Here is a 16042-nt window from a genome sequence, read left to right on the forward strand (position 1 = left end):
TTTTGGGACTCCTACATGTGCTAAGTGTGATAGGAACCACTCAAGGGTGTATCGTGATATCTCTAATGGTGTCTTCAAATGTGGTCAGAACTGTCACTTTATGAAAGAATTCCCTAAGAACGGGCAAGGTAATGGAAATGGGGGAAATAGGGCCCAATCTTATTTAGTTGCTCCATAAGACATAACATCATCTAAAGGGGCCAATTCAAGGGCAGGCGGAGGAGAAAACCGTTTGCTATTCCAAAAGAAAAAGGATTCCCTAGATGTTGTCACTAGTATGATCAAAGTCTTTAATTTTGATTACACTTTGCTATATCCAAGAGTGAGTCCATATTTTGTGATTCCTTATGCTTCTATGAATTTTGATGTTCTTCTTGAGAAATCTCTTGAGTCATTCAGTATTTTTAAATTTGTAAGTGAGTCTATTTTAGCTGAGAAAGTCTAGTGTGATTGTACCATCTACGTCAATGAAAAAAACACTATTGCTGACTTAGTTGAGTTAGACATGGTAGATTTAATGTTTTTTCTTGGTATGGACTGGCTTCATGCCTATTATGCCATAGTTGATAGTTATTGAGTGGAAGAGTAGTTCAGTAGTGCCTAAGGGTCGTTTTATTAGGTACCTTAAGGCGAGAAAGTTAGTTTCCAGTGGTTGTGTCTACCACTTAGTTTGAGTTATTGACTTTAGTGTTAATACACCGCCTATTCACACAATTCCAGTAGTAAGAGAGTTTCCAGAATTCTTTCTAGATGATCTTCCTAGGGTTTTTCTTGAGAGAGAAATAGACTTTGGTATAGATATTCTTCCATATATTTGTCATATCTCTATTTCTCCATATAAAATTTCTCCAACTGAGTTGAAAGATCTCTTTGATAAGGGTTTTATTTGATCAAGTGTCTCGCGTTGGGGCACCTGATCTTATTCGTGAGAAAGAAAGATGGTTCTCTTAGAATGTACAAAGATTTTCATCAGTTGAACAAGGTTACTATCAATAATGATTATCCTCTTCTGAGAATTGATGATCTCTTCAATAAACTTCAAGGAGCCACTTGTTTTCCTAAGATAGACCTCAGATGAGGCTATCACCAGTTGAGACTAAGGGAAAGTGACATTTCTAAGACAATATTAAGGAACCGTTATGGTCATTATGAGGTTTTGATCATATCGCTTGGTTTGACTAATGTGCGTGCAACATTCATGGACTTTATGAATAGAGAACTCAAACCTTATTTAGATATGTTTGTTATCGTATTCATTGATTACATTCTAATCTATTTCATGAATGAGGAAGATCATGCTAGTCATCTCAGAGTAGTTTTCCAATCTCTCAAAGATAGAGAATTTTATATGCTAAATTTCCTAAGTGAGTTTTGGCTTTAATCCATGGTATTCTTACGTCACATTGTTTCTAGTGATGGAATTTGAGTTGATAGTCAGACAATAGAGGTAGTACAGAATTGGCCTAGACCCACATCTCCAAACAATTATTATGAGTTTCTTAGGGTTAAGTGGATATTATAGAAGGTTGATCAAGGGGTTCTCATCCATTTCACCCCGATTTGGCTAAGTAATTAAAAAAGTGGTTGACTATGCCCCAATATTGACTTTACCAGAAGGTATGCAAGATTTTGCGGTATATTGTGTGATGCGTCTAGAGTTGAACTGGTTGTGTATCAACGTTTAATGTCAAGGTTACAACTTATGCCTCAACACAACTTAAGGTTCACGAGAAAATTTACCCTACCTATGATTTAGAGTTAGTTGTTATGTTGTTAGCTTTAAAAATATGGCATCACTACTTTTATGGTGTTCATGTGGATGTGATTACCGATCACAAGAGTCTTCAATATGTTTCAGTCAGAAAGAGCTTAATCTCATATAGAGTAGGTGTTTAGAACTACTCCCAAATTATGACATAAGAAGTCTATATAATCCAGGTAAGGCTAATATTGTTGTTGATGCTTCGAGCAGATTGTCTATGGTTAGCACCACCCTTGTTGAGGAATAAAAGAAATAATTAGCCAAGAATGTGCACCCCGACTTGCACATTTTTGAGTCCACTTATTGGATTCCAATGATGGTGGAGTAGCGGTGATGAATGGGGTTGAATCGTCATTTGTGTCTTAAGTGAAAGAGAAACAAGACAAAGATCCTGTTTTGCTTGAATTGAAGGCAAATGTTCATAAGCAAAAAGTAATGGCTCTTGAACAATGGGGAGATGGTGTATTTGTAGGTTGTGTGTACCAAAGGTGGATGAACTCCAATAGAGTATTATGGAGGAAGATCGTAGCTCCAAATGTTCTATCCATCCGGGTTCCAAAAAGATGTATCGTGACATGAGAGAAGTCTATTGGTGGAGAAGCATTAAAAAGTGTATTGCAGAGTTTGTTGCTAAATGCCTAGATTTTCAACAAGTTAAGGTAGAGCACAAAAGGCCTGGTGGTATGGTTCAAAATACAGAAATTTCGGAATGGAAGTGGGAGATGATCAATATGGATTTTATTACTGGCTAGTTGTTGTATCACAAGCAACATGATTATATTTGGGTGACTGTTGATCGAATGAAAAAATCAACTCACTTTTTGACGGTAAAGACCACCCATTCAGGCGATGACTATGCCAAATTATATCTTCAAGAGGTAGAAAGACTTCATATATTCCTAGTGTCAATTATTTTAGATATAGGTGCACAATTTATTGCAGAATTCTGGAAGTCTTTCCAAAAAGGTTTGGGTTCGAAGGTGAACATGAGTACTTTTTTTCATCCTCAAGATGTTTCAAGTAGAGCTCACAATTAGGACTTTAGGAGATATGTTAAGGGGTTGTGTGATTGATTTCAAAGGTAATTGGGATGATCAGTTACCTCTCATTGAGTTTGCTTACAACAATTATTATCATTGTAGCATCCAGATGACTTCTAATGAGGTTCTTTATGGTAGAAAATGCATATCCAATTGGATGGTTCAAGGTTGTTGATGTTGGGTTGATAAGACCCGACTTAGTTCATCAACCTATAGATAAAGTGCAAGTTATTCAAGAGAGTTCGAAAACAATGAAGAGTCATCAGAAATCCTACACTGATGTTAGAAGAAGAGACTTAGAGTTTGAAGTAGATAATTGGGTGTACTTGGAGGTTTCACCCATGAAAGGTTTCATGCGGTTTGTTAAAAAGGAAAGCTTAGTCCCTGATATATTGGTCCTTACAAAATATCCAATAAGGTTTGTAATATAGCTTATTAGTTGGAGCTACCGCAAGAGTTAGCAGCAGTTAATCTAGTGTTACATTTCTATGTTGAAGAAGTGTATAGGCGATCCGTCACTTATTATACGCACCGAAGATATTGGTATTAAGGATAACTTATCTTATGAGAAGATTCATTTTATCCTCTTCAGATTCTAGATCGTTAAGTTTGTAAGTTGAGACCAATAAGGTAGCAGCGGTTAAGGTCCTACGGAGGAATCATTTTATTAAGAAAGCCACATGGGAGGCTGAGGAAGATATGAAGAATAGATACCTACATATCTTTGAGCCTAGATAAATTCCACATCAAGGTAATAATTCTCTTCGTAGTATTACTTAATTGATATATTGAATGTGTTAGATTTGGATGTTGGGTGTTACAATTGGGTGTTAGATGTCACCACCCTTAGTTCTATTTAGAGTAATCTCATTCGAGGAAGAATGTTCCAAAATGGATATTTTATAACATCCCGCCCTATAAAAAACTAAAATTAGAAAGAACTATTTTTGAAAATAGCAAGTTACGCTAAGTATTATTTTTGGGTCAACTAAGAACGAGCATAACTTTCAGCACATGAGGACTTAGATGGACAATAAGATATAAAATTAAAGGTCTTGGAATCCTCTTTCCAAATCCACTAAGTGCTAATTTTTTAGCTCGTATAAGGGAGATATGACTATTTGAAGTTGGGTTGTCCAGATAAGAAAAGATACCCAAATTTATGAGGGGTATTTTGATTTTTCCCTTAACCAATCAGGTTAATTTTCTTTAAGTAATGAATTAGGGATCTAAACTGATTTGGTTCAATTTTCTAAACAAATATATACTTAAGGTATTGAGAAGAGTTCGTGATATACACTTAAGGTATTCAGAAGAGTTCACGAAGAGGATAAAAGGAGAAAATTCAAGGCATTCTTGTAGTTTTTATGCAAATTCGAAGGTTATTTGGCCAAGGATTTGATCCTAAGAGGTATGTGAGTTCACATAGTGTTAGGTTTTTTCACTCACATGCTAATCATGATTATTTTAGCATAATTCATTCTTGAAAGTAAAGGATTTGAGTTCTTGTTGAGTTCATTGCGATTTCTTTCATAAGCTTGATTGTTGCGGTTTTTGATGAGTTATTGAGATAATCGTATGAGTTTTAAGGTTGTCTTTAAGTATATTCTTGTGTACTATTGTTAGGTATTTGATTTTAAGTTATTGGAGAAAAAAATATTTGATTCTAAGTGATTGGAAAAAAACCATTCAATTCTAGGTGAACTTGGGTTAGAAAATAGGAAGGAAAAAGTCCACCAGAATTTTGCACGCAAATTTGCGTCATAGACTAATCCCCTAATGAAAAAAATTTTCACGACTCGGAGAGGACGCTGAATCGATTGTTTCAAAATTATTTTGCGACCACTTATTGAAATTCAGCTCTGCGTGACAGATTTTACCGTTTCTCATGATTAACTATCTAAAAACAACCTTAATCATCATGATATCTTTCGTATCACCAATCGTAGCCTTGAATTCATAATTCAAATCCAATGTAGAGTTAAGAGCCAAGTATTTGAAGAGTTCTTCGAGACATTTCAAAAGTCTTTTACAATTGTTTTAAAACTTGTTTTAAGAATTAAACATTGAGTTTCAGGAAGAGTAGAGCCGAGTTCATTTCTTTGAAAGATTATATGGGAACTAAGTATTTGAAAGAGTAAATGTTTTCACATTTAAGATGAGAAACCATCAATTTCTAAAGTAGGTTTCATGAGTAGATCTGAGTACTATCTCTTTAAAAGAAAGAGCTTTGAGTAATAATCTCAAACCACAGAGAAGTTATGTTTTTAAACATATGAGCTAGTTACGTTTTTGGGAGTAGTATTGAGCACTGATATAGGGTTGAGTTCAGATAACTCATAGTCTTCATAAACCGTGTAGACAACATGAGTACAAAGGGTCATAATTTTAGGTGATTCCTTAATGATTTAAGTATAACCTAGATGATCCACTTAGTAGAAGTTTTTATACTCCGGCATAGTGTAGGAAGGTCTGGCAGCGTGAGGCAAGAGTTGTATCATTACATAGTTCAGCGTGATGGTTGCCGGTTAGAGAATCTCTCACAAAGTTACTTGTATTTTTATATACAAAACTAAGTTACTATTGTGTTATTCAATACACTAAGTTGTTATCTACATGTTTTAATGTTTTTTTATACTGCATCTTTATTACATATTTATACTTAAATGGGTCGAGTTGAGTTTAGACGAGGTAAGTTTATTTAGTTCCCTTTCAAGATTATGTCTTGTTTTAGAATTTTCCTCACATGCTCATACATTTCATGTACTGACATCATTTTGCTTGCATCTTCTATGATGCAGATATAGGTAATCAGGATCAACATCCAGCACTTCATTGATCAAGTTGAGCTTCATAGTTGTTTGTTAGTCTCATTGCTTTCAGAGGATCCCTTTTATTTTCTTTATCATTCTATTTTTCTTAGGATATCGTGGTTCTTGTCTTGACGTCCATCATAGTTATTGGAGGCTTCGTAGATAGTTAGATATTGTTAGTTCGTGAGTCTTTTCCATTTTCAGTTTTAAATGCTTAAAGATTTGAGTTGCCTCTTTAGTCAATTGAATGTTTCATTTATAATATTCTGAGTTCAGTATATTAGTTTATCTCTTGATCTATTTTAAACGAGTAAAGTCTTTCACTAAGTTGTATGCTAGGCCAAAGGTTCGTTTGGGATAAACAATTTTCGTAGGATGTAGGCTTGGGATGTGATAATGATTCATGTTATGGAGGAATTTCCAAAGTTTAAATGTAATCTAGAGTAGTAAAAGTTAGAAGGGAGTAAAGGTATACTTCAAAAGAACTTACAAACAACAGAAACATGGTGGAGGGAGGCGACCCTGGAGTAGTGCTGGAAAGAGGCACCAACCCCTAAACTGCAGAGACTCAAATGTGGAGCGTCGCCTTATCTCCCTTGGTGCATTTGAGGTGTGCTGCCCCTAGCCCCTCCCAAAACATTCCAACAAATATTTTTCCTTTTAGTTTTTACACTAATTCACCTAGAATCGAATAGTTTCTTCCTAGCTCACTTAGATTCGAATTCTTACGTTAAGTACACAAAAATCTACTAAAAAACAACCCTCAAACTCCTAAAATTCATCTCAAGAACTCATCAAACTCATTATTAATGATACACGATCAAGAACTCAAGTCATCCAACCTCAAGAAAGAAATTACGGATTTAAAATCACATGATTGATGTGTGGGTGAATGAACCCAACACTATGAGAGTTTACATACCTCTTAGGGATCAACCTTTGGCGAAATTCCTCAACAAATCTCAAGAACCTTGACGAACGTCTTGAACCTTTCCTCTTTTATGGTCTTGAACTCTTTTCAAAATTCTAAGGGGTCATTTAGTACAAAAATTAATAATGCATGGCTTTGTAATGCTGGGATAGTAATGTAGGGACTAATAGTGCGGAGATTAGTAATGCATGATTTATTTTTATCAAGTGTTTGGTTCATTGTTTTTCACCTTATCTTATGTTTGGATTAATACTTTATAAAAAGTTTTTTCCAATTATATCCTTAAATTGCTATGTAATTGGTTAAGGTAAATAATTGTCGGACAACATTATCTTTTAGGCCCTTCTATCTAGCTATGAGGAGAACAATTTTGTTGTCATATTTGCCTTTTTTCACTTAAATTATTAAATTCATCATAAATTTTATAAATTGTTCAAAATGCAAATATATATATATATATATATATATATATATATATATATATATATATATTCAATTAAGATCGCAAACATTATGTGGTGATATATTTACCTTTTTAATTAATGAATGTTAAACATCTCTTATTTTAAATATTGTATTAATTTATATTGAATTTATTTAGTAGCAAACAACTCTCTCTAAATATTTTGTAAGCTAATTTATTTAAGCAAATTATTAGTAAAAATATAAAACATAAAGTCAAGAAAATAATTAAAATGATTTGAGGGATATTTTTGTCTTTACATAGACTTATCTCATAGTATTACATCTTCAAATTGTAAGGTATTAATAATACATCCTATAATACCACGTAGGATGTATAACTAAATATGAATTAGTTATACATAGGACCAAATTCCTACCAAACATAGTACTAAATAATACACACATAATACATGGATTATTTATTATAATACGGCCTACCAAACGACCCCTAAGCGTATTTAGGATTGTGAAAACTGACCAAATCAGTTTTGACCCCTAACATATTATTAAAAATGAAGTCGCATTATTCAAGAAAATATTTTTTTTAAAAAAATGATGCAGTCTATAAATGTTAAGCAAAAAAGTGACTAACCCGACTTTTCGATTTTTCATCGATTTTTACAAAAAAAAAATTAACGCAATCCATCACTTTTGTCTATCATTTTTTGCAAATTTTTTTTGGTGATGAAATTCAATTAAATTTTTATTTATTACAAGAAAAAAGAAGAACAATATGTCAAATTGTCCATGTCTAAGAAGCAAGCATGTTAATGACCACCTACCTCCTTCCTAGACTTTTATAAATAGTAACAATAACAAAATATTGTAATAAAGTAATAATATATTTTTTTTCTATCGTAGAAGAGTCAGTAATATGACAGTATCAACATCTACTGCATACATAAAAATTACAACTATAGTCAACTACATGCATAAGTAGGACCTTCATCATATAGCAAGTAAGACCAACCTCATGCATATTCAAGGTATGACCTTTATCATATAGTCAATAAGACCAATATTATGTATCTAAAGTAAGACCTCATCATATAGACACAATAGGACTCATACTATTCATATTATAATAAAAGTAAGTCAATAACATAATATCATGCATAAAGGACTTATACATATAGAACACATCCCTAGAACTCCCTTCAACAACTACTTGTGCAATGCATAGGTAAAGTCCTGTACCCTCACTTACACTAAGAAACTTACTTAATGTTATCCTAGTTAGGGTCCATTACATTACGTCCATTTTCAATTTTACTATAGGGAAATACTAGCTTTAACCGACAACAAGGCCATGTGAGTTAAACGTGAAATCTGGTGTCATGGAACCCCACACTGAAAGGAGGTGCTCTACTTGCCAAGGTAGACATTAGCATCGTTTGAGCATTTTAGGTGGATCCACTTGCTATGTCCTATAGAGGCAACATAGTTAAGGAACTAGGAGATGTATATTGAAAGTCTCTTTATGCGCTTAGGCATTATGGTTTTCACCTCATGAGGACATTTAGTGAACAAGCCTTCCTCATTAGGAAGAGGCACCTCTCATTTGTCAAGTTCACTCGGTGCTAAGCTAAGTTCCCTTTAGTGAAAAGCCTTTATTAATATTATCTCATAAAAATATGCTTTAGGAGTATTAACCCCTCATATTATTAGATCATAGGTTATAGATGAGAATTATCCTTCCATCAACCTAAATTATGTGAGAAAACCTTTCACATGGACATAGAATATTCAAGCATAGTCTAGTTTAGAGTACAACTGAGAACACCTTTCAAAAGACCCTACTTTACTAGAATATCGTACATACCTCATTTATTCATTCATGTGTGTGTACATGTTCATCTATGAGGAAGCATTTCACATGCTACCTTTAGACACTACACATATGCACACTTCATCATATCATATACTTTCACGTTCATAGCTTAACCATGTATTCATATTCATAACATAAGGTAATCACCCTAGGAGCTATTCTATCAAGGTAGACATGTTCAATGTATAGGCAAAGTCCCATACGCTTACCCATACTAGTTCACCTATCAAGTCATCCTAGTTAAGATACATTATCATACTTTCATGGATTATAGACTTTACACGCATAGTAGTAGACATTAGTGCATATGAGAATTCCTTTCATTAGACACCATGACGTATACTACTTATAAACATACATGAAGTGTGTGTGTACATTTAACAACCTGATCACATAATGACTATAAACATATCCTTGAGGCAGCCACCCTCTCAAGACCACAATGCACATTCATGCATAGGCCACACCATATCATAGCATAGGAGACAAGATGCCTTCAACATTGCATCCAAGACTCCTAACATTGGATAAGATCACACAATCTTATAGGGATACATCGGTAGGGGGTCATTCACCATCATCACGTCATCATTGGCAGCATAAATATCATACCTAGCCCTAGCAACTCCATTCAAATTTAGAAGACACCACCAACACCTAGCACATAATACTAGATTGAAAGACTAGGCTTATAATTCACCTTGTATGATCATCATAACCATATTTCAAAATTAATAAGATTTCCTTCATGTACATGATCAACACGTATAGAGAACTACAAGAAACTAAACACCGCACAATTAGTGGACCATACCACACAATGCCATTCAAGGCTAATTCAACTATGAATTCTATAAAAAAGGTAGAAGAATGTGTTGATCATCATTGATCAATACCCATAATTCATCAATAATTCACATACAAAATAGTATCTAAAGTTACAATAACATAAACAAAATCCATAACTCAATCATCATTGGTTCAAGATCACATTATCTACATTATAGTCTAAATTAAGAAATTGGGAGGAACATGGATTCATCATAAAAATGGACTGAAATTAACATTATAAACAATATATAATCATCAATTAATCATAATCATATCTTTTGAAATTGTTTTGAGAAAGAACCCATGTCTAGATTGAAAGATGGACAATTTGATCATGAAATCTCTTTGAAAACATTGGAAGGAAATCCTTAGATGAATGGATAACTAAGGATACATGATTACCGTACCTCATTATATGAGAAATACACAAAAACTTGATGAAGAATATATGGAAATCCAAACTCCATGATGTTCTTGAGCTTCATATCCAATTGAGGTTTCTAAAGAGAGTTTATTTGAGAGGGAAAGTCTACTTTGTAAGAATGACTTAGAATAGGGTTTTTTGATCTTTTTAACTAACTTAATATACCCTAAAATAGATAAAATAACTGAATAGGGTCTATTTAGATTCACCCCTTCAGTAGACAACACGCTACAACCAAAATTGCAGGCTCAACCTATATGCAGACTGACTGACCGTCTTTTGAACGACAGTATGGTACTGCACTTCCGTAAATGGTGAAAAAAATCCATTTTGGGGGCTTAATCTCCCACAATAAGTGTGGAACAACGGCCCCCATTGACAGGGTGTAGACTGAGGTGCGGTCTGTAGATGGCAGCTCGTGGATTGACACTGCCAAGGCAGTATTTAGGCAGTGTTTGGGTCCTCTTCAAGGAACCCTTAGGTGGTTCCTAGGGAGTTTTTCCCGTATGTTTAAAACCTAAATACGAACACGAATATATTAGGGACCTTCCCTATCAATTTGGGAATCAAACAACATGTAAAACATACCAAGGCACACCAGAACACTAGCACGTCAAAGGACTAGCTTTCGAACGTCTTAGATGTTCTTGGACGTTTGTCCTCCAACCACTTCAAATCAAGTCTACATATTGTAAAACACTTAATTAATATGTTATTAAACTTATTTAGGGACATGTGAAGCTATAGATACCTTAATGCATTTTGAGGGACCTTAAAATATCCCCCACTTGGAAACATTCGTCCTCGAATGAAACTTGGGATATTTCAAACACATACAAGGACTCAATGACCCATAGAGCAACTCAAAACACTCTACATATCATCACATAGCAGTCAATACACCAAACTTACAAAGAACACCAACTTCATACCATCATGCACTCAAGGCAAAACAAGCAAGTAAAACCTCTATTCACTCACTCCTTAATGCATCAAGTATATAGGTACTTCTCATATTCATAGGAGGAACATCATTCTCCTAATCATGACATGGTCTTTACATCTTATTTCTTTAAGAGTTCAACATGCAACAACCTTTAAGTCACACATACGATTCAACATCACTAACGAAGCAAACAAGTAACTCACACTAAATGCACATAGATCACAAGTAATGTAGACCAACAAGGATATTTATCATTTAGTCATAGTACCATTATGGCCATACTTAACATTACCATGTTTTGTTATATTTAAGGTGAAATTTCCTTGTCCTAAGCATACAGAGATGTTATATGAGTTCAAAAACAAGCAATGCACAAAGGTCAATTCATTTTAAAGAGACTTCGCCACTTTTAACCAAGGCGTGCTCATACTCTCTTCCTAATGAATTCAACTTGGTAATTCACATCAACACATAACAACAATAGGAAGTCATTTCACATAAATTTCAAGTTTTAGCATGGAATTTATTTTCATAACATGCACCAATCTGGGGAATTCTTGCATTTATAGGCACACAGAAGAACATTGTCTAGACATACTATCACCTCTCAAGAATGAGCCTGCATTAATACATCTCAAGTCATAAAGGTCACACATTTTTAAGAGACTCAAATTCTCATTGTGGTCTAAAAAACCAAACCTCAATAGTGTCATTAAGCATGCCTTTTACATTATCTCATGGAAAATAATGCACAATTATCATATCGAGATGCATAAGGATGACTCATTTTAGAAGGATTTATCTTAACCTTCAAGAGGTAACACCCATGAACCATCATTCTTCAAGGTCTAACACCTAAAGGAAACTCATGACAATCAAGTTAGGTCATGCTACCCAACCACATAAGGCTTTAATTACACCATGAATACCAATGGTCATGAAAACATTAGGGGAATCAATAGAGGAAACTTTGCCATAAAGATCTGTTTCTTTTCTTTTAACACTAAGAAAGGTAACTTCTAGGTCATTTCAACCCACATCATCAACTTTGGAGGAAAGGTCTAACCAACCACACCAAGGTACAACCTAAGCACTTCCTCAAATGGTCAATCTTAAAAGTCACTAACCACCTCAAAGTAAGTCAACATCAATTCTCTCCTTCTCTTTAAGGTTTTAAGGGATAAATACTACCCTCTAAGTCAACCTTAGGCCCAAAACATAATTTCAACCTATGAAACAAAACCTTTTCTTCCCGTTTTCCCCACCCTTAGAATCGGCTCATAAGGAAAACTAGCCACCTAGTCATAAGGGTTCTCCCATTAACTAGCATACTCTACAATAATCTTACAAGGTAATCACACTACCTTACCTTCTAGGATCAAGCCAACACAAAAGACTCCAAACCACACAAGGCAACTAGAAGGAATCACACATATAAAAGGGCAACATTTGAACCATTATACATATATAAACACAATATGCATCTTTAGCTATTTATCACATTCAATCAAAGCATTTCAAGCCTAAACCATAGCATTACATTATCATCATATATCAAATCCTATAACAATCTATAATTCCAAGGGAACTCCATTCAACTATAACAACCATTAACAAGTTATAACAATATCATGACATAAATTCTCACATAACATATCATTTCACATAATTCACATATATAGCCATAAATGGCATCACATCAACATAGATTCAAAATTCACCTTCACACATACTCATCAAACCATAAAACAAAGATAAGCATCAAATTCACCTTTTTTCCCCTCAAGCATAGAGATACCATCTAATCCAAGCAATCACATCTGACACTTTTTTTGATCATTGTTACCCATTGTTTCATAATGTATTGTATTGTGTTGTACTCTATTGTACAATATTGTATGATAGATATAATGTTTGGTTAGACTGTATTATTTGTTATTATTTAATAACATTTTAATTGTTTGGTTTGATCGTATCATACTGTATTGTAATTCATAAATTTACTAAAATATCCTTAATTATTCTAGGGTAGGAAGTTTAATTAGATTTAGATAATTAACATAAGGGTAAAATAGTATTTTGATATACTATTAAATATATAATTAGAAAAAGAAATTAAGTAAACACACCAAATTGGTTGTTTCATAAAATAGGAGTTTTCATTGTTACGTAACAATGAAATTTATAATATAATAAAATATATTTTAAGGAACAAGCAAAACAAACATTGTAGGTATAGTAAGGATACAAAAAACTACAATAGATAACAATGATCCAAACAAGTGTAAAAGATCATCGAACAAGAAAACTTAAGACAAGAAGATCATGTAGAGTTAAGTTATATGGCACGACACAAGAGTAGTGAAAAAAGTGAAACTCTATAGTCCAATGGCCTCTTGCTCATAGATGTATCATGACTCACCATCGATGAACAAGACTCTACTAGACGTGGCAATATGAGACTTTTGGACCCTAAAACCAGTCTTATAACCTCTAGCTCTTATACCATGTTTTTCACAATTGAGATTCACTCCCTAGAAGTAACATAATGTACTTGACCTCTCGGAGGTCTTATACAAGACCATAGTCATCTTTCATTGCATTTCCATAGGTAAATTTAGCAGAAAATTTAAAAATTTCATAGTACATCATATGTTAGAATCATCACTTCATATATATATATATATACATATATATATATATACATATATATATATATACATATATATATATATATATATATATACACATATATATATATATACATATATATATATATATATGTATATATATATATATGAATACATATACATATATACATATGTATATGTATATATATATATATATGAATACATATATATATATACATATGTATATGTATATATATGTATATGTATATGTATATGTATATATGTATATGTATATATATATATATATATATGTATGTATGTATGTATGTATATATGTGGTGCTCTACTTGCTAAGGTAGAACATTAACATCATTCTTGCATTTTAGGTGGATCCACTTTCTAGGTCCTATGGGGACAACAAAGTTAAGGAACTAGGATATGTTTATTGAAACCCTCTCTATGCCCTTAGGCATTAAAGTTTCCACCTCATGAGGACATTTTGTGAACAAGCCTTCCTCATTAGGAAGGGGCAGCTCTCATTTATCAAGTTCACTCGGTGTTAAGTTAATTTCCCTTTATTGAAAAGCCTTATTAACATTATCTCACAAAAATAGGTTTTAGGAGTATTTACCTCTCATATTCTTAACTCATAGGTCATATATAAGAATTGTCCTTTTATCAACTTAAATCATGTGAGAAAATCTTTCACATCGACATAGCATATTCAAACATAGTCTAGTTTAGAGTACAATTGAAAAAACCTTTCAAAAGACCCTACTTTACAAGAATATCATACATACTTGATTTATGCATTCATGTGCGTGTATATATGAGGAAACATTTCACACACTACATTTAGACACTACATATATGCATACTTTATCATATCATATACTTTCATGTTCATATTTTAACCAATACACACACACACACACACACACACATATATATAGAGTTAACATGCATAGTAATAGACATAAGTACATATGAGAATTCCTTTCATTAGACACCATGAATGTATGCTACTTATAGACATGCATGAATTGTTTGTACATTGGACAACATGATAACATAATGGATATCAACATATACTTGAGGCAGCCACGCTCTTAAGACCACAATACATATTCATGCATAGACCACACCCCACATCATAGCATAGGAGAGAAGACGCCTTCATTATTGCATCCAAGACTCCTAACATTGGCTAGGATTAAACATTTATATAGGGGTATATAGGTAGGGGTCATTCACCATAAGCACTTCATCATTGGCAGCACAAAAACCATACCATACCCTCACAACTCCCTTTTGATGTAGAATACACCATCAACACCTATCACATAATACTTGATTGAAAGACTAGGCAAAAAATTCACTTTGTATGATCCTCATAACCATACTTAAAATTTCATAAGCTTTATTCAATTCCATGTTCAAAAAATATAGAGAACAATAAGAAAGTTAACCCCGCCACTATAAGTAGACCATACCACACAATGCCATTCAAGGCTAGTTCAACTATCGATTCTTTAGAAAAGTAGAAGAAGTAGGGAAATTTTAGCAATTCTCTATGCCTTTATCATAATTGATCAATTACCATAATTCATCAACAATTCACACACAAAACAATAGCTAAAGGTACAATAAAATAAATGTTATCAATAATTCAATCATCATTGGTTCAAGATCACATTACCGACATTATAGTCTAAATTGAGAAATTGGGAGAAACACGAGTTCATCATGTATTTGGATTGAAATCAAAATTATAAACATTAGATAATCATCAATTCATAATAATTATTCTTTTGAAATTATTTTGAGAAAGAACCCATGGCTAGACAAGATGGACAATTTGATCATGAAATCTCTTTGAAAACATTGGAAGGAACTCCTTAGATGAATGAACTATTAAGGATAAAGTATTACCATAACTCATTAGATGAGAAATCCACAGAAACTTGATGAAGACTCCATGGAAATCCAATCTGTGAGCTATTCTTGAGCTTCATATCTAATGGAGGTTTCTAGAGAGAATTTGTTTTGAGAGGGAAAGTCTAATTTTAAAGTATGACTTAGAATTGGGGTTTTGATCTTTTGAAATAACTTAATATACCCTAAAATAGATAAAGTACTGACTAGGGTCTATTTAGGACGTGGGGTTAATTTCCCATTTACCCCTTAAGTAGACAACACATTGTCACACCCCTTTTTTACGCTGCGGCATAAGAGTTTTTTCAATTTAAGTGACGTTATTAATTAAGAGATTATTTTAATTTTTTCAGAGTCACCACTTGGAATTGAGTTACGGTGTTCCAAGTCACCTTTTTGTTTAATTCCTAATCAAAAGGAAATGACTCTTTGTT

The 16042-nt window shown here is 33.3% G+C and overlaps 1 pseudogene; it reads left to right on the forward strand.

The window, feature by feature from the left end:
- Positions 1–2211: 2211 nt before the first annotated feature.
- On the forward strand, positions 2212–3698 carry LOC138347403 (uncharacterized; annotated as a pseudogene).
- The last annotated feature ends 12344 nt before the right edge of the window (positions 3699–16042 follow it).

Source organism: Solanum lycopersicum, chromosome 3 (genome assembly GCF_036512215.1).
Source record: "Solanum lycopersicum chromosome 3, SLM_r2.1".
Classification (NCBI taxonomy): domain Eukaryota; kingdom Viridiplantae; phylum Streptophyta; class Magnoliopsida; order Solanales; family Solanaceae; genus Solanum; species Solanum lycopersicum.